Below are 24,480 nucleotides of genomic sequence, written 5' to 3'. Positions count from 1 at the left end.
CAGGCAACAATTTACCAGAACTGACCCACCAATGCCCGTAGGTTGTGGTCCTGACTGCATAGAAGGCAGTATCTTACAAAGCTGGAATGTGGTTTTTGTGGAGGATAACACGGAATGTGATTTTTAACCTTATGATATGCTGGTAAATATGTTTCTACCTCAGTTCAAAAGATAACCAGACCATATTATTATCTCTTGTCTATGAAAAAAAGTTCTATATGCTTTATGAGCCCAGCATATTAATGCAGAAATTCCATCTGGGGTTACATCTAAGGTCCAGGCTGCTTCTTTTTCTTCACTTACTCTTCTAGATGTGGTTGGGCCAGAAACTCTGACCTTATTTTACATGAATGTGTGTCTGTTAGCACTTGTGATCTATAAATTCTAATTTTTTATTTGTGTGCCGTCACAAAATGCCAACTTCTTTGGCGACATTTGAAAAGACTTGTTTTCAGACTGTTTACTGCAAACTGTTTCTTGATTCTACGTAAAATTTTAAATAAGAGGTATTTTAAAAGTTTTATTTATTTTAAAATTTCTTATGACCTATTTAAGGCATATATAAAATAGATGAAAAATATAATAGATATTCAAGTACCTGTCATCTTGGTTAAGAATAAATACACTTGAAGCCTTATTTGTGTTTTACCATGATTTCAATCTCTTTCCTAAAAAAAGGTAACCACTTTTTACACTTTTTTTAAAAATAGGAGTTACTTTATTAGTTAAGCAGAGATAGTAAATAGTTAACAAATTGATGTACAAGATAAAAAGATAGTTTTACGTAACTTGAAAGTCCCAATATTTGCTCTGTGTGAGATTTGGGTATAAGCTGAGACTCAGTTCTTTACGTACTGCATGATTCTTCACATACTATTTGGCTTCTCTAATATTGAAGGGGTTTTTCCCATCAAAAAATCTTATGGGAATGTGGCTGAAGTACTAAGTATTTACAAGTGTGTGGCACATACTTGACACTCAGTAAGTATTTGTCAAGTGAATAAATGAAGACGTTCCAAACTAAGGAGATTATAAGCTTTCCTTAAATCAGAAAATCACTGACATTATAAATAGAAGGTTTTTTGGTTTTTCTTTTCTCCTTTGACATTCTTAGAAGTGGATTTTTCCACTATTAGTGTGGCTTACCACCCTGGTCTCAAGATGACCTCTCAGTTTCCAGCATTACAGAGAGGTCAAAGCCATGAAAGGCAGTATTTTCCCTTCTACATTTTTCTATAAGGAGTAAAGGAACTTCTTAGAATATCTCTTCCTTGTACATGTTTCCCTTACGGTCTCTTTAGCCAGAAACCCATTTATAAACAATCACTATTAAGATGAATTGCATTCTAATATATATTTTAGACTTTTTATTAACTTTTTATTTTGAAATAATTAAAGATTTACAGGAAGTTGCAAGAATACCATCCTTTTGGTAATGTCATATAAGTGGGGTCATATAATACGCGACCTTCTGCTGTTTTTTCCCACTCAGCATAATGCCACTGAGATCATTCCAAGTAGTTGTGTACATCGTTTGTTCCTTTCTACTGCTGAGTCACGTTCTCTGATACTGCGGTTTGCTTAACCATTCACCTACTGAAGGACATTTGAGTTGTTTTCAGTGTTTGACTATTACAGATAACTTTGTGTACCGGTTTTTGTGTGGTTGGGTAATACCAAGTGACAAATGCTTGTTTGGGGTAAGCACGTGGGGAATGCCTGGTGTTGAGAGAGCACCTAGGAAGAAAATTCAGCTTCACCAAGGAGAGTAGAAAGGTAACATCCTAAAGGGAAGAGGATGATTGTTCATAATGACAGGAAGCCCAAAGGATAAGTAATTCACCTCGCACTGAATATTCCGAGTAAGTTGGAACAGGTGATTAGCAGCCTGTAACGGGTGATTTTCTAGCATATTTGGGAAAACGGTCTGACTTTGTTTTGCCTTTTCAGCTTGTATTACAAGGCTGTACATCATTTGTTTCTTTTCCTCCTTAGCAGATAAGGACATCACAAACATAATCAAAGCGGTCCCTGGGGAGGCAGACTTCACACATGCTCTACACCAGCAGGGTTCTTCAAGTAGCTTATAATCCACTTCTATTATATAATTATTTTCTAGATGTTAGCTGGACCTTTTAATAGAGCTCTGATTTTAAGCTTCATTTCATCATCTCCTTATTGCTTTCCTTAATGCTTACATCAAGGAACCTCGATTTACTCCTGCCCTGTGCATGTGGGAATGTTAGGAAGCACAGGTCAGATGCTAAGCATTATTTAAAAGTGTTATTTTGTGTGTGAATGCACAGGCATTAGGAATGAGATAGCAGTAGAGATATTACTCAGTGAAGAGGAATAATTTTTTACATGAATAAAAGCAATGAATTATTAAAATATGTGCAACCAAAATGATCAAATTCGATGGCAATGTTAAATGTTAAAACATTTGTGCTCAGACCATAACATAAAAGACAAAATGAAATATTACTCTGAAAATCTAAGACTATAATGAAAGTTTCTCAACTGAGTGGATTAAAAATACTCGTTTTCCTTAGCTAATTTCCATGCTTAAAATTCCTCATCTTTTAATTTTCTTTATTTTTAAGTTTTTTTTAATTGAAATACAGTTACAATGTGTAAAATTCCTCATCTTAATATAAAAGATGCTTTATGAAGTATGTCATATTTTTAAAATGTCATTTGATTTTTCCATTCAGTTTAATATTAATGTTTTAGTTGAATACTGGGTAGCAGTGTACCTCTTGTGGTGAATATGATTTTGCTATATATATGTAAATGTATATTTGCCAAAAATTTTTATAGATGTAGACATATATATAGCAGGCATCTTTGGTAAACTTCTTTTTCCTTTATCCTCTAGTATCTCATCAATCTTCAAAATCAGATAGTTTTGCCTCATAAATATTCCTCAAGTACATCCATTATTTCCATTTCCATTTACTACACCACCCTTCTACAATCCACACCTTATCTCTTAACCAGAACTAGTGGAAATTTCCAAGCTAATTGCTGATGATGTGAAAAATGACCCTGCTGGCAGGTAGGCTGTGATGGGGGAACTTTAGAATTGAATGTAACCCACAACTTGTAAAACATTACTGTGAGTCACAAAATAGATAAACTGTATGAAACCAGGACATGCAAGACACATTAAACACAAGCTCTATTTAATCCCCATATATTAATGATGAGACCTCAGCCAAGCTAACAGTAATTTGGCATGAGGTCTTGTGTTCTAAAGCTAAGAACGCTGACTGTTCCAGCAAATCACTTAGTTTACAAATTCTGGCGAAGCTCTAACAAAACTATCCTGGGACTAACTGTACCTTCAAAATTCTCTAAATTTGCTTGCTTAACTTTCCCATTAGAGAAGCTCATGGTTCTGCCAGGCTGCTTTCCATCTTGTGGATCTTGTAGAAACAAGCTAATAAAATGAGCTTTACTTTGCCTCCATTGTGTCCCTGGTAGTCTTTCTTTAGTGCTCTTGTACAAGGAGAAATACAACGGAAATTTGACAAGATCCTCTAGGGACCAGAATTAGTGTACACATCTGAGAGGACTTGAGTTTTTATTCCTTGAAGACACTGTGACTGTGACTATGAGGACTGACTGTGGTTAACTGAGCTAAAAATACGAATTAAGGTTAAAAAAATAGTGAACAATTACTGAACACTTGATACATGCCAAACTCTGTCGTAGAAACTTCCCATGTGTGATACCATTTAATCCTCACCCTATGAGGCAGGCACTACAACTAACTCTGTTTTTACTAAAAGACTGAAGCACAGAGAAATTAAGTAACTTGCACAAGGTCATAAATTATTTTGTCTTATATTCTCAAGAAAAACAATTTGCATAATGCTGAGGAGCATGGGATGTACAGTGTCACAGATTATGTCTCGCTCCACCTCTTGGCACAGTAATTGTTATTTATCACAGTGCTCCGTACATGGCAGAGAAACAAACTAAAAGGAGCACATAGCTCTTGTTAAAAAAAGATAGTCATTTTTATGGTCTGAAAACGTTCTGAGACAGTGGAAGTTTGAGGAGTAATAGATGGACAGACACATAGACACATGGGTAGATGGATTAATAATTTAAAGTCATCTTTTTTTCCCCTTTTAGTCTGTGTACAACACATCTAAGTATTTAAGCAAGTATTTTAAAGAATCTGTCCTGGGAAGCACAGAGTATTTGCAAATAGTAAATAATCACTAGCTTTTAATCTTAACCATTGAAGGCCACATGGAGATTTTACATGTTACATGATATAAAATCTGATTTATTTTCTTATTCCCTGTTTTTCCTCTATTTTTCTTTCTCTCCAATCTTTTAAATAATTTTTTTCTTTTATGTGCACTTTTCCATCAATTGCTACTATATTTTTACTTTTTATTAAAGAGTATTGTGGAAAATTGAATTTCATGACTGTTCCTTACTCCTGAATAGATATAAACTAGAGTTTATTTTACGTGTATTTTAAAGTATTTTCAATGATTATTATTAGATTTAGTTGTGTAACATATCGCATCCTTGCTCAAAATCAGAAAAATGGGGTGAAATGTTAATAATTAGCATATCCTTTGCAGACCGTGTTTGTGTCTGTGTTGTAGGCACAGTAATCCAGATACACATTTTCATTTATTTGGCACTGAATGAAAATTATCAATAATTAAGAAATATGAGATTAACAAAAGAGTGTGAACTTTTCCAGTCTGAACTTGAAACATACATAAAAAGAGTATGACCTCTTCTCTTGAATTTGTGTACATCTGACTTGAAGAATTCAGTCCTTTATAGATTCAAGGCTATTGCTTGGGGAGTGCGCCTGCCCACTGCAAAGAGCTAATTTATTTCCCCCCCAAAAAATGGATTTTATTTTTCCTTGTGCATCGTCAGCACATTTTAAAAGTTCCGATGGTACATTTTATAGTGGAAATGTGCAGAAGAATTTAATTTGAGCTCCTAAGTTGATTAGCAGTGCTAGTGGGGGGTTTATTATTACTTTAAAAAATGTATTACTATTTGAAAATAGAAAATATCCAAAACATCAACTTATTTCAGGGGAATGGAGTTGGAGAGAAAGTGGAAAAGAAAGTAGAAAACTGTAATTCAAAGTAATTTTCTTTTTTCCTTTTTTGCATTTTTGAAACATAGAGTGTCTGTAGATGTTTTAGATAAATAGTGGGATTGAATTCAGGTATTAGGTCTCCATAGTTGATAAGTAATTCAGACCATGTTATTGTTAACTTTTTCCTTTATTCTTTTACTAAAGGAACTATAGATACCATCTTGCTTTCTGAGGCTTGAGACGTTTAATTTTAACTTAATTTTTATACCCTAAAATTATTAGGATTCAAATTCAACAACAATAAAAATAAGCCAAGAATATAATTCTCTAAAATATAATGCAAAAGAAAGAAGAAATATATTGTATAATGGAATCAAATTGCCCCTCATTGATGAGGACCAAACATTTGTCTCTACTTCAGGATGATAAATTAACATTACATACCTTTATTCTCAAAATAAAGCAAGAGAATGATTCCTGTTATGGGAACTTGAGACCCAGGAAAACTAAGGAGCTTTATTAGTTCTGTGTTTACAGGCAGCCGAATATGTTGTATGAATTAATGGCTGCTGAAGGACCCTGCTACTTGTAATAGTAATTGCATGATTTTATCAAAGTTTGTAAAGTATACACTTTTAAAGTTATAACTTGAGATTGATGTACTTCCTGTAAAAAGAGCCTTGTTTGTGAGACAATAAGTAGATGTTTACTGGTAGAAGGATTATGAACCCTCACCCATTGATTTAATAAATTATCCAGTTTTCAGGAAGAGACTGTTAAGGTATGGAGAGGTATAAAAAGAAAAACAAAAGTAGGAAAGTCTTACAGATACAGTGAGAAAAATCAGATCAGTGGTTGGCAGGGCGTTCTCAGCACCAAGGACCCAGATTTTGTATGAAACTTCACAAGTATGTGAGTATGCACACTGTTCTCACCAAAATCTCCAAAAGATCTATAAACTCCAAAGGACAAGGAGTCTTGATGCTTTTGTGGCACAAATGAAGAACCTGATGTCCAGAAAGGCCAGGGCCTTGCCCAGGTACCACTGCCCTCTCACCCAGGGCACTTTCCCGTGCACTAGAGCAGCTGTCCACTTCTTCCCACTCGGGAATGAACTCAACACCACTTCAGTTTGATCCTCTCAATCATAGTGAGTTGCCCAGTCTGCAACTTTTATTTTTATTTTTAAACTAGGGATTACCACATTGGCCACACTGATTAACTTCTTCCTACCTGAACTCTGCACTGAGCTTGCCCTTTGAGACAATTACATGTGTAGCAAATCTGTTTTTTGAGTTGCACGTAAGGAAACATTTTTATGAACCATTTGATTTCACTGGTTTCTTGTACTGTGTTTTTATAAGAAGAGCCTTTTATGAGTGTGTCAGCAGCCACCTTGGCCTAATAAATGCCTTTAGTAAGCAGAGTATGAGGTAAATTTTCAGCGTTCATAATCTCATTCAGTAAACAGCACTTTTGAAATTAGGTATTCAAGGAGATTTTAACCTCAAGGTGTTGTTTCTTATTTCATCATTATAACATTCAGGTACAGAATAATTTTGTATTGTTTTTTAAATGATGGGTTATTTTATTCATTTCCAGAAAAAAATTGTACATATATTAATTGCTAGCCACTCTGTAGCTATATTATCTATAAATGTCCATTGAGAGGGAAAGAAAAAGAGCGATTTATTAACAAATGTTATCCAGACAACCATAGTCAGGATGAGTCTTACCAAAATAACATTTGTTAATACAACTCAAAGTGTTTGCTTGTTGAATGATTAACATTGAAAGCTTTGCACTCAGAGCCAATTTCAAATCCTTATCTACTGTTTCACATCTGCTTGGTTGTAACCATGTTACATGTTTTCTCTTAGTCTAAGCTTCTTCATGAGTTAACTCATGAGGTTGTTGGGAGTATTAAGTAAGTCTTTGTAAAGCAGGTTGTATAGTGCCTAAAATAGAAAAACTCACCAAGGTAGTGATTATTATTAATTGCACTTCTACTATTGTTTAATATTTTCCAGGAAGAAGTACTTCTAATTCCTGAAGACCTCCACTACCTTTGGTCCTTTGGTCCTTTGTTCCTTGGTGGAAGAAGTTCAAGGAGTACAAGGTAACTAACTAATCTTTAATGCCAAACATACTAGTAACTTTTTGATATATTTCAGTCTCAGAAAAAGTAGTTTCCTTTCTGATCTGAGATGGTAAGTATTTCATCTGTACACGCTGACTCACACTGAGGAGCTTACTGGGCAAAGTGTGTTCTAGACAATTACTTTTGGTCTGAAAGTGCTTTGAAGTCTTCAACTTTCTCCCTACCTGGGATTTCAGACTTGCTCTTTTAAATATTGAAAAAAGGTACTGCAGTTATCCTTTACCAGCCAACTGAAAATGTGTAAAGTAGATGGTATTTGCTTTGGGATATTTTCTGAATTTTTACTAATTTACATCCTTTCTTGTCCTGTATCTTAGCCCTGACTGACCCTGCTATCAGCTAGATAGCTAATGATTAACACTGTGCTGCCGTATTTCAAGTCCCATTTTAATAATGTCTGGAGTACCAAAGTAAGCACCGTTAATGGTGACACAGGTTTGCCACATAGTTTCATTTTGAGTCCTTGATAAATTGGAAAGATTGTGATACATTTTATATATATATAATAATATATATTCCTGATTAAATACTTAGAACAATATTATAGTAATATTTTATTACTCTATACTTCATATACTATATACATATTTATATTCTATAACTATCCCCATTTTTAGATAATGAAACTGAGTCCAGGAGACATTAAGTAACCCAAATAGAGGCACACAAATGTGTGTTGGTATTCATACCCCAGTTTGTCTCCGCCTCTCTGCAGATGGTTGTAATGAAATGACTAATGGCAGTCATGGAAGAATTGATGGCATGAGTAGTTAGACATGTTAATGGCTCATACTATATAATTTGAAGTATGTTAGAAAGAATCTCTTCCCCCATTGCAGTCTATCTACAGCGTGAACTTACCTTTGATTAGTTGCATATGTATGAATTACATTTCTCAAATATTTTGACTCCCCATTTTTAGATAGGAATATCTTTTGTATGGTAGTTTAGCAGCTATATCTCAAAAGACCCATTTTGATCTGTCTTCTTGTATGTATGTGTGTGTGTGTGTGTATGTATGTATGTATCTATCTATATCTGTGAATGCATACGCACGTGTGTGTGTGTGCGTGCACGCACATTTCAGGTCTGTTTTAACCTAGTATGTATGGCAGGCTGTGGGAATTGGGAGGGATATTTCCATAAAAGTTTTAGCATAAAGAACAGAGTGTTGAGGAAAGGCTTGGAGAACAGGATGGGATCTGTCCTGGTGATTTGTAGACTGGCAGTTCAATAAGAACTTTGCTGACCATTAAGTGTGTTGTTTTCTTTTTTCTGGCTTTAATTTATATATATTTTAAGTTTTACGCATTTTGGGATATAATGCCCAGGGCTTGCAGTGTTGTGCTCCTCAGGAAACAATGCTGTCAGTGAATCCGTCTAAGTTTGTTGGTTGGTTGGTTGATTTTATTCTCCAAGACAAATGATCAGGGCTCAGAAGCCTGCCACTGAGGATTTTTGAGGTTCTCTTTGCACCCAGTTGTGATCATTAGGAAGAGTTGTGCAATGTATATGCTCCCCCCCCTCAAATATGAATACCTGCTAGCCTCAATGGATTAAAATCTTCACATTCTTATTGTGATAAGATTAGGGTGCCCTTCCCACTCCTTCTACACCCCTGGGAGACTTACTACCCTGATGCTGGGGTTCATGGATCCCAGATCCAGAACCTGAAAGGAGAGTTTGGATATTGCTGATAATAGGTGTAAAGGTCAGAGACTGTGGGAGTAGAATTTGTGTATGTGGTTTTTCTCATACTGATGATGAGTTAAAATGGATATGGAATCCCTAGGGTGACCTAGGCAAGCTCTCCTTCGGGCCTTTGGGTACATTTCCTTCCTGCTGTTTGAATTTTTGAGTTGGATTCTAGTCCTGCCTTGCTGTCCCATCAGATTGGTGGAATCTGAAAGCTGAATGAAAGTTTAGGTTAAAATGTTCAAAGAATGTCATTCATTCTATTTGGTTTCTATATCCTAGGGTTATGTCTAGCCTGGACAAATTGAGGTCTCTAGTGTTTAGAAATCTGGCAGTTATTCATTCATTTTTAAAAATCTATCCATTTAAAAACGTTAATTGATATTTCCTTAGGTCAAGACTTACAGCTCCATGACCAAGTAAATCAGGCAGCATTATAAAATATGTATAAAATTGTATAATACTATGCGCATTTAAGTTTTTTGAAATCACCAATACATTTATAACTGAAGTTAAAATATCCAAAAGTAGTTTCCATAAGGAAATCAACTAAAATTTTTTCATATCATTACAGACGAACTTGCTAAAGTCACCGATGATGAATGTTCTTTTTACTGTTAGTCTTGCTATGAATGTTAGTTTGAAAGCAACGTTGCAGGACACAGCTTTGATGTGTGACGTCTCCCAGGATTGTCTGTAGTGCAGCTAGCTGTGAAGTGGGGCCAGTACACTTTCCATGACATTTTCCTATGGGGCAGATTCTTTTCAATATTTCATAAATGACTTATTAGGCATGTAATTCTGAATTCTTTACATCCAGTCCTTTTTTGTTCTGGCCAGATTTACTGCCACTGCACATGGTTACAGTTTCTACAGTAAATATTCCACATTTCAACTGAAGTAGCTTTATTTATTTATTTTTGATTTTTTTTTTTTGAGGTAGCTTTAAAAGATTTTTTTTTCATTTATGGAAAGTAAATATTTTTAGTTTTGTATTCTTAAAGTCCCAACCAGAATGTGATTTAGATTTCAATATATATAGTGTAGAATTTTTCAGTCTACTTTTTACTTATTCAAACTTACATATTCATGCAGTTTAAAGTGTCAAATGGTTCCTGTGCTTTTTTTCCAGCCCACTTCCTGTTGCACAGATGCAAACACTTTTGACTATATTTGCTGATTCTTTTAAGATCTCTGCATCTCTCTAAATAACATGCTTCTATTGCTCTTTCTTGGTTTGTTATTAATAGGATTTATCTGTTGGCTTCCCACTATGGAAAATGAGAATTTTGCTTCTTTCATCTTCCGGCCGCATCACACATGTGCACACTTTTGAGCTCCCATCCTCTTGAAATAATATATCATAATTTTGATTAAGTGAATATTCATGTTTATCATATTATGACTAAATGAAAGCATTCAGAGCTCAGTCATGCACTATGCAAGGGTTGCTTTGTTTTTCCTTCCAGCATTTTTTTCCTTTTGTGATAATAATGGCCTATTTTCATTTACTTAAGTCTTCTTTTTTGTACCTAACACTAATTCAGTGCTCCCCAGTCATACAGTGTACCTTTTAATATTTGCCAGAATTTAAATATTCTACAAATTTTATCTTCTTCAAGAAATCTCTCCCAGAGCGCCCTAAGCAAATCCCACTGACTGAAAGGGTTGAGGGTACTACTTTCTAACTCCAAAATTACTGAAGGGTTCTTCAGTGGGCATCCCGGAAGGTTGCTTGTTGTGTGCCTCCTGCAGTTGGGGGACCCTGTGGACCAGTGCCTGACTCACAAGAGGGGAAGCACAAACGTTCTGTGCCAGAGGACTGTGGGGGCATTAACTGCCCGCCCAGCAGGGGCAGAGCAAGGAAAGCATGTCATGTTGACCAGATGTGGGCCATGCAGGAAACAGGAAATTTAAGCCATCTTTTTCTCCCAGAGGCTATTAAAATCTAAGTGTTAAATATTATGGCTTGTATACTGCGGTATGAAAGGTGTTAGGGGGTTTTGCTTGTTTGTTTTATTGTAATTTAAATGCTCTTTTACTTTGCCTATTTAAAAAAAGGAAGCAAAAGAAGCAGGTCTGAGAGAAATCCCACCCCTTCTCTGCCTGCTTACAGGGCTGTGTTACTATTGGCAGCTCTCCTCCCACGTTCCATAGGAAAGAAAATCTATCCCCTCAGGGCAGTTTGGATCCTCAGAAGTCAGGAGGACTGACCTGGCCTTTTCCCTCCCCTGCCTCATCTCTGTATTTCCACTGAACATGACAAGGCGTAGGTGGGAGACAGCCACTGATTATGTGAGACGGTGTCGTACAAGCACAACAGAGTTCCATTTTATTTCCAAAGGTCATATTAAAGTTTGCTTATTGGAATTTTTCCTTTTCTCTACCATGTCTCTTAAGCTCTCACTGAAAGGGTTCCATCACCTTCCCAGAAAGGTCGCTTCAGTAAGACTTTTTGAAAGTTATACTGCCTAAATTGATCCTCTAATTTTCTAGCCTTTGTTTTCCCAATTTCCAAGCCTGTCTTTGGCTCTTATGTTTTGGGTGACTTGCTCACATTTATCTTTGACTTTTCTATTTATTGTTTCACTTATGCTTTAAATTCCAGTGACTCTTTTTATAGTCTAAATACTTTTGAGCAGATACATTTATGTAAAAAGAATAATTTTAGAAGTTCCGGCTTGAAGAGTCTTGGTTTTAGACATTTTTTAGGTCTTAAAACTTTTCTGTAAATTTAAAATTATTTAGAAGAAAAAGGACATAGAAAGAAATTGCACCTCTTAGAAAATAATGATTTAGAAGAAACTGGGATCTCAAGTAAAAATTTGATTTTTGTGGGGTTTTGCTCTAACAATGAAATTGCTAGAGACTATAAAGAGAGAAAGAGCACTCCTGGTAGGGCTTGCTGGGAATTATAGGTTTTCATACACTTTTTCATTTCACAGTGTGTTTAAAAAAAAAGTAGAGGAGTTTGGAGTTATATAGAATTTCCTTCTGTCACAATCGGTTATGAGAGCTGGAGGTTAATCAAAACTTATTTGACTAAGGCTTGGATTTTCTATTTGAAAGTATATGTGAAGCCCTAGCCTACACTAGTTTCTAGCACAGAGTAGACACAAATAAATGTTTGTTGAAAAAATGAACATTTTATACAAAGTTCTTAGCACAGTATCTTCACTCCTTTAAATAGTAAATAATCGTAGATGCTACTCTTATCATTTTTAAAAGATGAAAAATGTGGTATCTATATACATTGGAATGTTATTCAGGAAACCCTGCCATTTGCAAGAAAATAGATGAAATTGCAGGGCATTATACAAAGTGAAATAGTCCAGACAGATAAATACAAATACCGTATGGTGTTACTTAGATACGACATCTAAAACAGTTGTAGTCATTGAAACAGAGAGTAGAATGGTGATTGCCAGGGCCTGGGGGTTGGGGAAAACAGTGCAGTTGGTCAAAGGGTAAAAAAATTAAAATAAGTAAGTTCTGGGGAATCTAATGCACAGCATGGGGACTATAGTTAATAATACTGTACTGTATACTTAAAATTTACTAAGAGTACAGCTTAACTGTTACCACACACACACACGAGTGGTAAGTATGTGAGATGATGGATGTGTTCATTAGCTTTATTGTGGTAATCATTTCACAATGTATACATATATCAGATCATCACACTGTATATATTAAACATATACAGTTGTATTTGTCAAGTATACATCAAGAAAGCAAGGGGAAGAGATAATGTTGAAATACCCAAAGTGTTAGTAAATAATGCTATATAGTGAGATGTTCAATTGGATTAAAAAATCTGATTTACTGTAGTAAGATATTTGAACCCTAATTGTTTCAATTAGTTAAGAGAATAGAATAGGAAGTAACTCAGCTACAAGTCTCTGTATGGCAATGACCTTGCCTCATTCATTTTTCCCACCTAGAACTTAGGACTGTACCTGAAATACAAAATATTTTTAGATGTTTACTGAGTGAAGAATTGCAGTGTAAAGGTGTGTGTGTATGTGTGTGTGCATACAAATGTGTGCAGTACTACCTACCAAGAAGACAGAGTCTGAGCTTGAGCAAAAGTGTTATAAGCACGTTCAGTTCCCCTTATCTGTAGCCATTATTGAACTGGGAGAGGTGACTATACCATTTAATCATTTTAAGCATCTTTTATTGCCATTATGCCTCCAGAACCCCAAGTCATCAATATTCTTTATTAGCAGTAGATGACCAAAAAGGCATTGGAATCATTTTACTAAGATCTGAATATTCTAAAACAAACAAGAACACTGATAAGATGCTCAAACCCTTCAAAAAATTGCCATGCACCTCATATTTAATTCTTCTTTCTCTTGAATGTTTAATTTGGAGATTATTGATATACAAAGGTTTGCAAATCTCAGACGCTGTTGTTGACAGTATCCTTCTGGCACCTCACGATATTGTCAGCAGCAGCAATGGGCTTGACATGTGTGAGTTGTGATGGCATTAGAGAGCCTGAGACAGGGTTCCAATCATTACCCTGTGTGTCCTGTTGTGTGTACAGGCAGGGGACAAGTCTGAAGCTGATCCCATAGGGTAAGGTTTCAACTGCCATTGTTTTCATTTCCTTCTTTTAAAATTATTCATGTATTTATTTGTTTGCCCTTTCTAAAATATCTCCAGGGCTAGAGAAGGCCCAAAACAATTAAGCTAATGGACAGTCATCTGAGTTTCCATTATTTCACCTGAACTGAATTACTTATAATATTCCTGCTAGGTAATTCACACTGACAGTTGGCTCAGCTCCTTTCACTTGGACAGATCATGCATAAGCTTTTTTGAAAAGACTTGGTTGTGGCTTCAAGGACAGAGTCATCCACCTAGATTGTTTAGAACTAGGGAGAATTATACGTTCAGGAAATGCTGTCGACTTACAAAAGTTCTTCCTGGCACCTTGTGAAATACTTTATTGAAGGCATTTTGGTTTTAGTATAAAATATTCATCCAGGTGAAATCATATCATAGCTTCTCAAATATTCACTTATACGTAAGAACACTGGTAAATCTCAAACCCTCCTCCGTATTGGCAGTTTTTTTGCTTAAACCCATGCAGATTATGAAAACCATGTAAATCCAGAATTTACAATATAATGGGAAGGGGTCTAGCTGTTGCACACTATTTTCTCCTCTGATGAAACTTTTTATATGCAGTTTACCCCTACAATAATATTTTTTCTCAATTCATATTAATATTAAATGAATAAATAGAAAGTCATGTAAAAGTCCTCTTTTAATAAGGAAGAGAGATGCCTAAACATTTTTTTTAATCCCTGGATTTTACTGAGGCAATTCTTCAGAACAAAGTATCTGATATCTTCCCATTTGAAAAGTACTGGTCTTCTTGACTGTCATTTTTCTATCTTTATATAGACATTGGATACTTACAAAATAAATGCAAGCATGGCTCAAATGGAGAAAACACTGTTTATTCAGAAAGCCTGAGTTGGAGAGAGGCTAATATCACTTTTCCAGGCTATCTCCCTGGGTCTAATTTCACAAGCCATCAACACTTTGAAAAGGGAAATCAATTTGATTATCTTTCATATTCTAGAAAGTGGAATGAAGTATTGGTAAATAGTGTCAAGTTGCCTTAGAAAAGACAGATTGGTAAAAGATGGATTCATACTGTTGTTAAAAAAGAAGAGGACCACCCAGAGAGAGAGAGAATTTTATTCTTTCAGTATTTATTAATAATTTAAATTTGTTTTTCTAATTGTCTTTGGAAAACTACTGAGACAGATTTCACAAAGCAATGTGGTAATAAACTCAGATAAATTAAAATATGTACAAAATGTGGAGTGAAATGCATGTAACTAAGCTTAACTATGGAGGGGTAAATAACCATAGAATCAGTGATACTACAATACAGAAGAGAATGCCCTTGGGTACAGTTTCCAAGGCCATAAACTAGACTCTTACATGTATCAATCAAATAAATTGATGCTGGTGGTGGTTATTCAATAGATGATAAGTCAAAATATAATGTCAGATTTAACTTTGCTGAGAGTAGGCACCATGAGAGCCTTATCTGAATTAAGTACTGGCTATCTCTATGTTCCATTCTAACATAAACATTCTTGAAAAATTGTCTAGAATAAAAGGCCAGTTGGTGCCCCTATTCTGAAAATTTGCAGAAATGTTTAAGACCCACAGAGAATTGCCTCAATGTACATGAGATCAAAATTAGCTAGGCAGATTTCATCAAAGTACAGATATTGGGGGTTATTTTGATTGCCTCAGCTTTCCAAGTCCTTTTCTGAATATAGGACCCATTTGTTCACTTTCTTTTGATCTCCACCTTTGAATATCTGGACCTTATCACTGCTCAGATCCCAGGTTAAATGTCAGCTTCAAGGAAGTTACCACCCTATCTGAAATGGTCTACTCATTTCTACTACTCTCTATCATGCCTCCATGTTTATTCCTTTCAAAATACTTCCCACATTCTAAAATACATATATAAACTGACTTTTATTAATATGTACATATAATTATTTTGGATATTTTGAATTAGAGGAGAATACATCAAGATACAACTTAATACAACTTAATAGAAATTTATTTTCCCTTAATAATTTTTCACTTAGCAGCAGTGTTGTTTTTTTTTAACTTTTTTAAATTGAAGTACAGTCAGTTATAATGTGTCTTTCTCTGGTGTACAACACAAGATCCCAGTCATGCATATACATACATGTATTTGTTTTCATTTTTTTCCATTAAAGGTTATTACAAGATATTGAACATAGTTCCATGTGCTATACAAAAGAACCTTTTAAAAAATCTATGTTTATATATAGTGGCTAACATTTGTAAATCTCAAACTTCCAAATTTATCCCCTCCCACCCCCTTTCCCTGGTAAGCGTAAGATTGTTTACTAAGTCTGTGAGCCTGTTTCTGTTTTGTAAATGAGTTCATGGTGTCCCCCCCCCCCTTTTTTTCCCCAGATACCACATATGAGTGATATCATATAGTATCTTTCTTTCTCTTCCTGGCTTCGCTTAGAATGACGATCTCTAGGTCCAACCATGTTGCTGCAAATGGCATTTTATTCTTTTTTATGGCAGAGTAGTATTCCATTGTATAAATATATCAGAACTTCTTTATCTAGTCATCTGTTGATGGACATTTAGGTTGCTTCCATGTGTTGTCTATTGTATATAGTGCTACTGTGAACATTGTGCTGCATGTATCTTTTTGAATTAGAGTTCCCTCCAGATATACCCAGAAGTGGGATTGCTGGATCATAGGGTAAGTCTATTTTTAGTTTTTTGAGAAATTTCCATTTCCATAGTGGTTGCACCAACCTACATTCCCATCAACAGTGTAGGAGGGTTACCTTTTCCCCACACCCTCTCCAGCATTTATCATTCTTGGACTTCTGGATGATGGCCATTCTGACTGGTGTCAGGTGATAGATACCTCATTGTAGTTTTGATTTGCATTTCTCTGATAATTAGTGATACTGAGCATTTTTTCATGTGCCTATTGGCCATTTGTATGTCTTCATTGGAGAATTGCTTGTTTAGGTCTTCTGCCCATTTTTGGATTGGGTTGTTTGTTTTTTGTCATTGATTTGTATGAGTTGCTTATATATTATGGAAATTAAGCCTTTGTCAGTCGCATCATTTGCAAACATTTTCTCCTATTCCATTGGTTGTCATTTTATTTTGCTTATGGTTTCCTTTGCTGTGCAAAAGCTTGAGTTTAAGTAGGTCCCATTTGTTTATTTTTGCTCTTATATCCATTGTTTGAGTAGACTCATTTAGCAGCAGTGTTTTAATGAAAAGTCTGTTAAGCCATTTACCAAAATAAACATGTGTCTATATAATGCAATGCTCTACTGTAATGAAAATGATCAAACTAGAGCTACATTGTAGAAACATGGATAAATCACACAAACATAATGTGAGTCAAAGAAGCCAAAAGAGATCACATTGCATGATTCCACTTACATAAAACTCAATAGGAAAAACTAATTTTGGGTTTAGAAGCCAAGATATTAGTTAACTTTGAAAAGTTGACAGGGGCAGTGAATGAAAGGGGATATGAGGGGGCTTTTGAGAGGCTCTAATAGTCTATTTGAAGACCTGTGTGTTGTTTATACAGGTGTCATTTTGTCTCATCCCACTGAGCTATGCTTATAATTTGTGCTTTTTTTCTATATATCAGTCATTTTAATTTAAAAAATGAAAAAGACAAATTTTTTATTTAAATAAAAGTAGTCATTTAAAAATTTCAGAGTATATATTTGTGATAGTGATAAAAGAGCATTTTGAGAGAAAGTAATTCAGTATTATATTATCATTATAATTATATCCCATCTACATGGGCAAAATATTATACAGTGAATTTAAGAATAGTTTCAATTGGCTTGAACATTTATGTGTAAGTTATTAATTTACCATGTCTTAAAAGTTTCCTATTAGTCAGGTAATATGCTGGGAGTTTTGTAAGTTAACATCAAAGGCATTTAGTTAAAATTAAAGAACAATTTTGCTATAATTTTTACATCTCTTTAGGGGTACGTGGCTATGTGTATTTGGACAGCATGTTTCTTTCTAAAAAAAGATTTTGTTTCTTTTAGTGAAAAATCCTCAGATAAAAACATTCAGCAAAGTTTTTTTTTAGCTATGTAAAGATACTTTCAGACTACAGAATTTCAAACTATCCTACAAAGCCATTACACAAAGATCAAGAACCAATTCAGTAATTAATATATACTCAGGCTTGAGAGAAATAAAAGACCAGAGTGTACTTCCTGTATAAACAGACAGAGCTTATTTTCTTGACTGGCTTAAACCATTAAAATAATATTTCTAAAAAAGTCAGACTTAATATAAAAGTCCAGTGCGTTGCATGATAAAATCAAGACTTTCCCTTCTAAATCTTTTTTTAAGTGTAATAAGGTTTTAGTAAATCACGTCATTAAAATGATCATTTCCGAGGTATTATATCTGTCTCAGTTCTCCTGTAGGTAAGAAAAAATACCACATAAAAACTGGGACAGGCAGAATAATGGTTCCCAAATATGTCCACATTCTAATCCCAAGAACCTATGTATACGGTGCCTCACACGGCAAGGGAGACTTTACAGAGATGATTAAGTAACTTCACAATATCCCGGATTATCTAGTAAGTGAGCCTCATTTTTATTATTTTATATTAATATCTGATGCATTGATATTTGGGTTTTAACCAAAGCCAACATCATATTTGAATATTTTAGTTTCACAAGGAAAGTTTATATACATTAAAAAAATTAAGTACTTTTATATAAACAGGGATTAACTACCAAAATATCTATCAGTTTGAGTGACTTGCACAATTTCTTACATCAATGAATAGGAAATAGCGTTGGCTTCCGTGCCATGTTGCTCTTCTCCCTACGGTGGACAAGACATTTAGAAAAGCACTGGGAAAGCTAGGTTCAAATCCCAGCCCTGTGTGGCCTCAGTCAGTTCCGTAAGCCTGTCTGTTATTTAAACTAGTCATCTGTAATAGAAGGGTTAATAGGCTAAATAACATTTAAGTTTACTTTCAGGTTGAAAAATGTGTACCTGCACCTTTTGTTTATGACATTAGCCATAATTTCAGAGCCATGGTTCTCAACCTGGGTTGACTATCTCCTCAGGAGAAAACTTACTGTCTGGAGATAGGCTTGGTTGTCACAATTGAATGTGTATGTGGGGTGTGTATGTGTGTGTACACGAGCTGCTGGGGGTTGTTACATTAGCACATAGTGGACTGAGTTCAGGGAACTTGCCAAACAAATTGCAATGCACAGGACAGCCCCATACAACAAAGAATTACCCAGCCCCAAATGTCAATTGTGCTGATCTTGAGAAAACAAAGTATTCAGTATTTGTTGCAAAGGGGGAGTTTTTTTTTTTTTTTTTCCTGGTAAAAAGTGACTCAATTCCAAATACACTTGGATTTAATGCAAACTGATGAATCTCTCTCCAGCAACTAGAAGAGTGTTACTTTGAAGTATTTCACTATGCCGTCTTAATCACCTGAAAGTGAATTAGCGTGCAGGGGGAAGAAATCACTGAAGTCTCTGGATATTTTGGAATTCGCCAAGATTCAGGATTCCATGAATAAATTCAGGGCCCAGCGTGAATGTGAATGAATCATGTGACCTCTTATTTACCCCTCAGAATTACTTGCCTGAAATTGTTCATCATTGTTATATTCAGAAATAATACAGGTTAATGACCTCAGTCAGAGTCTATTATGACAAAATTATGATGACAAAGTTGTAATACCAATTTTTTTTGGCATTGTTAAAAAAGTAGCATTGCAGAGGTTCAAGTTTCAGACTGAAGGGGTAACTGAAAATTTAGTTTTACATGATTTAGGAAGATATAGAGTATAAAGGAGAAAGGGATTCAATCTTTTGAATTTCAACTTTAGTCTTCAGTTTCAGTGAATAAACAGATTCTGAGCTAACAAATTAGCTGTTTATAATTGTTTTCCAGTTGAAACTTATTAGCTCAGCATTGCCCTCATTTCACTCTTCTTTTCTGATACACACAGAGAAAACAGAACAAAGCAGGGACCAAAATTTCTGCAAGCAGCAGCAACTTAGATTATTTCCCACAACCCTCTTATTACCTAAGGTAAATTCCATAGGATATATTCCTAATTTTCCCTATAGAAAGTTAACATGTCTAGTTGTAAAAATACCATGGAGCTGAATTCAGATAGCCCATATTCATCTGGGGTCCCATCCAAGGGAGTACTGAAGCTCTTACTCTAAAAGCTCCATGCTCTAAAGCCATTAGTATAGAGACAAGAGTGCCCAGACATGTACTTGAAAAGCGAGATTCCTGCAGGTCTCCAGAGCTCCTACTGAACACACCTACTGAAGGCCCTTTCTGTGACCCACGTAACCATAAGACCTGGCCCTGTCACAGCCCATCGTCACGTGATGAAGCCCTGCATCTTACGAGGGACAGGTGTGATCTCTACAGAGTCATTATCATGTGCAGTCTTAGTTCAAGGCTGGGGATCTGGAATAACTTTTTCAAAGAATGCTGTATCTTGTATATCTTATCTGCTAAGGATTTAGTTCTACACTCAGATTTCTGTTGTAGGGATAGAGTGCAATTCTGAGTACTTGTTCGAAAGTGTAGGAAAGGGATTAGTGCTATTTATGTCTACACTGTCTGAACTGAGAATTTCCCCGATTTGGCGACAACATACTCATTACTTGTGCGTGTGACTTCAGAAAGGATGTGGACACATGAGATTGTGAAACGTTGTGTCATGAAGAAAGTATACAGCCAGTCAGTTATATCAACAGATATAATCCTGGAGAGTACTGAGGGTTACATATGTATCAATAATAATGTCCTTGCAGATGGGAAAAAAGACAAGATTTAGAATCAGAAGACATATGTGATTTCACTCCATTGACTGGGAAATTGAAGTACAGATTGACAGATTCATCTGGTCTTCCCAGCATTCCTTTTATTGTGGAAACTCACCTACTGCGGAATGAGTTGTGTGTGTTTCTGGTGGATATCAGCTTCAGCCTCTCACCCAGGATGTAGGAGTTGTTAGGTAAAATCTAGGCTTGTCACATTGTAGTGCTGCATCGCACTGCCAACAGTGAGTGTTTCAAGGGATGAGAAAATGACTAAGCAGAGTCAGTGGAGGTACTTCAATTATATTGATACATGATCACCAGGAACAAATTCCTTTTATTGGAGGTTTAAACTGGTAGCCACAACTGCTGCTAGTGACCATCTTCAGGCTTTATAAAGCAACCCCAAAATAGCACAAGCAGAGTTTAATGTCATCAGAGAGGGAAACGGGAAAAAGAAAAAACAGATGGCATAATTTGAGCCCCTGGGCCCAGCTGACCATGACATCTCGAAGTTCCATGAGCCCAAATATTTTCCTTTCCCCCTTATTTCAAGAAGGGTATATATTCCTTGACATTAAAAATTAATTTAAAAAAGCCTGAGGCCCTACATATCTTGGCTAACATTAACATTTCTGTCCTCCGTTGCCATGACTGTCCTCAAATGTACTTTTCTCTATCAATGCTGACTGTAATGTCCCTTGACAGCCTCATCACATTCTTCACTCAGGCTCAGGTCACAGGCTGCTCCATCACCTGGACTGCTCTTCCTCCGGGTACCTCCAGATACCTCCACATGCTCTATCTATCCTACAAATCTTTGCTCAAATTCTGGGATTTCCAGCAGGGCTATCCTGACCACTCTAAATAACCTTGCAATTTGCCCCACCTAACACATCCAGGCTCACTTACCCTGTTCTAGGACCTCCTACTTTCTAAAATATCATATAATCTGTATATGTCCATCTGTATTGACTGTTCTCCATACCACCAAGAGCAGACTTAAGACCTACATAGTGGCATTCAACTTTTGTTTTGTTTTTCGCAATTCTGATTCCAGTGGTGAGGATGGTACATACAGTGATCTCAAATATTTGATGACTGAACTAAACAAACCATACAAACATAAAGCTAAGTTTAACTTAGGGTAAGTCACAAATTCTCAGAGCATCAGGACCTACGTTTATAAAACATTAACAGACACCTAGTACCTGCTTTCCTTATCTTACAAGTCTACTATGTATAGCTTGTGTTACTAAGTTTGTGGAAATAGTTGAAAATCTGCAAAATGCTCTATTGACATGAGGGAACAGTTTCAGATATTTTTATAAGTACATATAGAATTAGAACTGCATATAATTGTTTCTTTCATTGTTCCAACTCTTTTTTTCTCATGGAAGAGTATAAAATGGTGTTATAAGCCACTAAGGTGTGAGATAGTTTGTTATATAGCAATAGGTAACCAAAACCAGCTTTTCAGGTATGAAATGATTAAGTTTTTTTTTTTTGTAAAACTACTTATCCACGCTCTGTCTTTGAGTTATTAGCATCTCCTGATGGTGTTACTTTGGTACGTACAGCTGCCATACCCTTATTATGTCCCTCAAGTGTTTTACTCTATTGAGGACTTTTCTGTAACATGACCAGTTAAATTATGCATACATGATTTTTTTCCCCACAGTTAATAGCACCTTTGCATTTTCCAAAGAGGTCAGAACTCTTAAGATGTTCATTATACTAAAAATTTCTAATCTTAGGACTGTTTCAGACTGAGAAGGCAGACTCTATTATGAAGCAGTTTCTCATCTTAAAAAGAAAGAATGGTTCACTGGGGCACATCCTTTCTCTTTAAGATCAGGAAATTAAGGAAAAAAATTATTTAGATCTCCCTCTGCCATTTGAAATAAAGTTTCAGTTGTTCAATCAACTTTGGTTTTTCAGATTTTGAACATTCCAAGCCAATTCTTTAATTATGTTTCAGTTATTTTGAAAAACTACCAATTTTTGTTTACATGAAAACTTGAAAAAGTAGGCTAAGTCTAAATATTTCATTTTTAACATAAAAAGAACAATAGCCAAGGGAATGTCAAAAGCACTCTGGTTCTCAGGTGGAGAACAAAGAAGCAAGTTAATTAATCACACGGTTCTGGTACAGCCACCAGTTACTGATTTATCGATAATTGCTATAATTTTAATTTTGGAACATCAAATGATGCTAAATATGCAGTCGAACCAATCTAGAGGCTATCCTTATATTTTCTTTTTTGAGTACTCTTTTTAAAAGTTATAAGAATTGACATTTTATTCTGATATTATATATTTTTATTAACTGTATACTGACTACACCACAGATGTAGTGATTTATGATTTAAGCCTTGGGTAAAATAATACAAAGACAAAATATCTTAGCATGATTTACTAGTTTCTATTATAATAATCTCCAAGTTTTCTTTGCTGTCTTATATTGCATAAGGGTTACTGGATAAAAGAATCAACAGCTATCATTACCTTCTCCTCATATGCCTCTTTCTAAGCAGACTGCTATACCTGGCAGCAGGGAAAGCATCTTCTCAAGTATATGTGGCTCACATGGTTAAAAGCAGTGCTATGTTGTATGAGAATAAATAAATCCGTAGGTCAGCATTTTATCCAAATAAATGGAAGTAAAATTATTGGCCTAATTCTCAAATAAAATCTATAGCAGAAAGGAAAGAAGGTAGAAAGAACAGAGGAGGAGGAGGGAGTGTGTGGGGAGAGGAACGGAGAGAAGAAGAGAGTGGAAGAGAAGGAGGAGAAGGAAGATGAAGAGAGAGAAGGGAATAGGAGGGCGGAGGCAGAGAGGAAAAGGAGGCAGGGGAAGGGAAGGAGAGAGATGGAGTCAGTACTAAAGGAAGGGAAAGTCTACGAACATCATATAGAAAACTAAACTTATCCTGATTGATCAAACATCTAATCATTTATTTTTAAAAAATGTGTTTGCATGAAACCGCTCAACAGTGTAGCACAACCTGTTTTCTCCAGGCTATTGAAAAGCCCTTCCTTAGTCAGTCTCTGCTGTGCGCTTTGGTTATCATCCTTCTCCAGATCTCACTCTTGAAGTCCAAGCACAGCAGACCTGAAAAAACATCCATGATTGGTGCAAAAGGGACAAAAATTTTAGCCAAAACCAGAAATCATCTTTATAATGCAAGTTCTTGAATATCAACATAGTAATATTTTTGTTTGATAAAACTTTCCCTTATTCAGACTTCCATGAATTTTCCAAAAGATTCCTTCTATTTATGGTCTTACGTCTCTTGCCTTATATTTAGGGGTGTTCATGATTTGCCCAACATCGCTTCTCACATTCTCTTCCAAAAGTATGAAATATTAATAGTGCTGTGTGTGTTTCTGTGTGGGGGGGTGTTCAAGGAGTAAATTTCAGTGTACTATTACTGTATTTTAAAACCAATAATGCCAAAATAGTAGTTGGAGTTTAAGAATATCTCTTTAAGGTAAATAAGCTTTTCTTTTGATTGCTTAATATGAAGACATTTAATAGTTAAATTGAAATAGAACCTAAGGACTTGTCATAATAATTATATAAATAAGACCCAGGGACGTACTACCTGAGAGAAATGCAAGCCAAATGTCCACAAAGCAAAGACGAGAGATTATCACTGTGTCATCCAGATACTGAGGGCACATAAACCATCCTATGTTTTGCCAGTGTCTGCCTGTGGCTTCTGTGTGACTACAAAACTTTTATAATTTAAATATGGATATCATGATGTGAGATAAATGAGTCTAGGACAGTGAAACATGGTCCTTGGGTCTTTTAAATCTTTAAGGGCTAGTAAAGCAGAAGTAACACATTCTCTACATGTTATTTTAAAGTGTAAAAATCAGCCGAATTTTGAAGAATACAAGGTATAGAAATTAACAAAGGAGAGTAATTCATGCCTTGAATTGGAATAATACCGTGCAAGAAGGTACTAAAGGGGAAAAAATTGCTATTCATCATGATCTAAAAGCATACAGTCTCATCTCCCTCTGAACCAGTAGGTTTTATTCTTTCATTATCATTAGAAAAGTGTCTGTGACACTCATGATGATGCCACTTTTACAACAGCAAG

At 35.4% G+C, this 24,480-nt stretch overlaps 1 long non-coding RNA gene across 3 annotated transcripts in view; it reads left to right on the top strand.

The window, feature by feature from the left end:
• The first annotated feature begins 6,905 nt into the window (after positions 1-6,905).
• LOC116667153 overlaps positions 6,906-24,480 on the top strand; it is a 47,861-nt gene continuing 30,286 nt past the window's right edge. For all 3 annotated transcript variants that reach the window (XR_004323933.1, XR_004323934.1, XR_004323935.1), the window contains exons 1-2: positions 6,906-7,016; positions 7,120-7,208. This is a non-coding gene — a long non-coding RNA (uncharacterized LOC116667153). The remainder of the gene's footprint in view (positions 7,017-7,119; positions 7,209-24,480) is intronic.

Source organism: Camelus ferus, chromosome 11 (genome assembly GCF_009834535.1).
Source record: "Camelus ferus isolate YT-003-E chromosome 11, BCGSAC_Cfer_1.0, whole genome shotgun sequence".
Taxonomy (NCBI): domain Eukaryota; kingdom Metazoa; phylum Chordata; class Mammalia; order Artiodactyla; family Camelidae; genus Camelus; species Camelus ferus.
The sequence above is the reverse complement of the archived record's forward strand: the minus strand, read 5'-3'. Positions and strand labels throughout refer to the sequence as shown.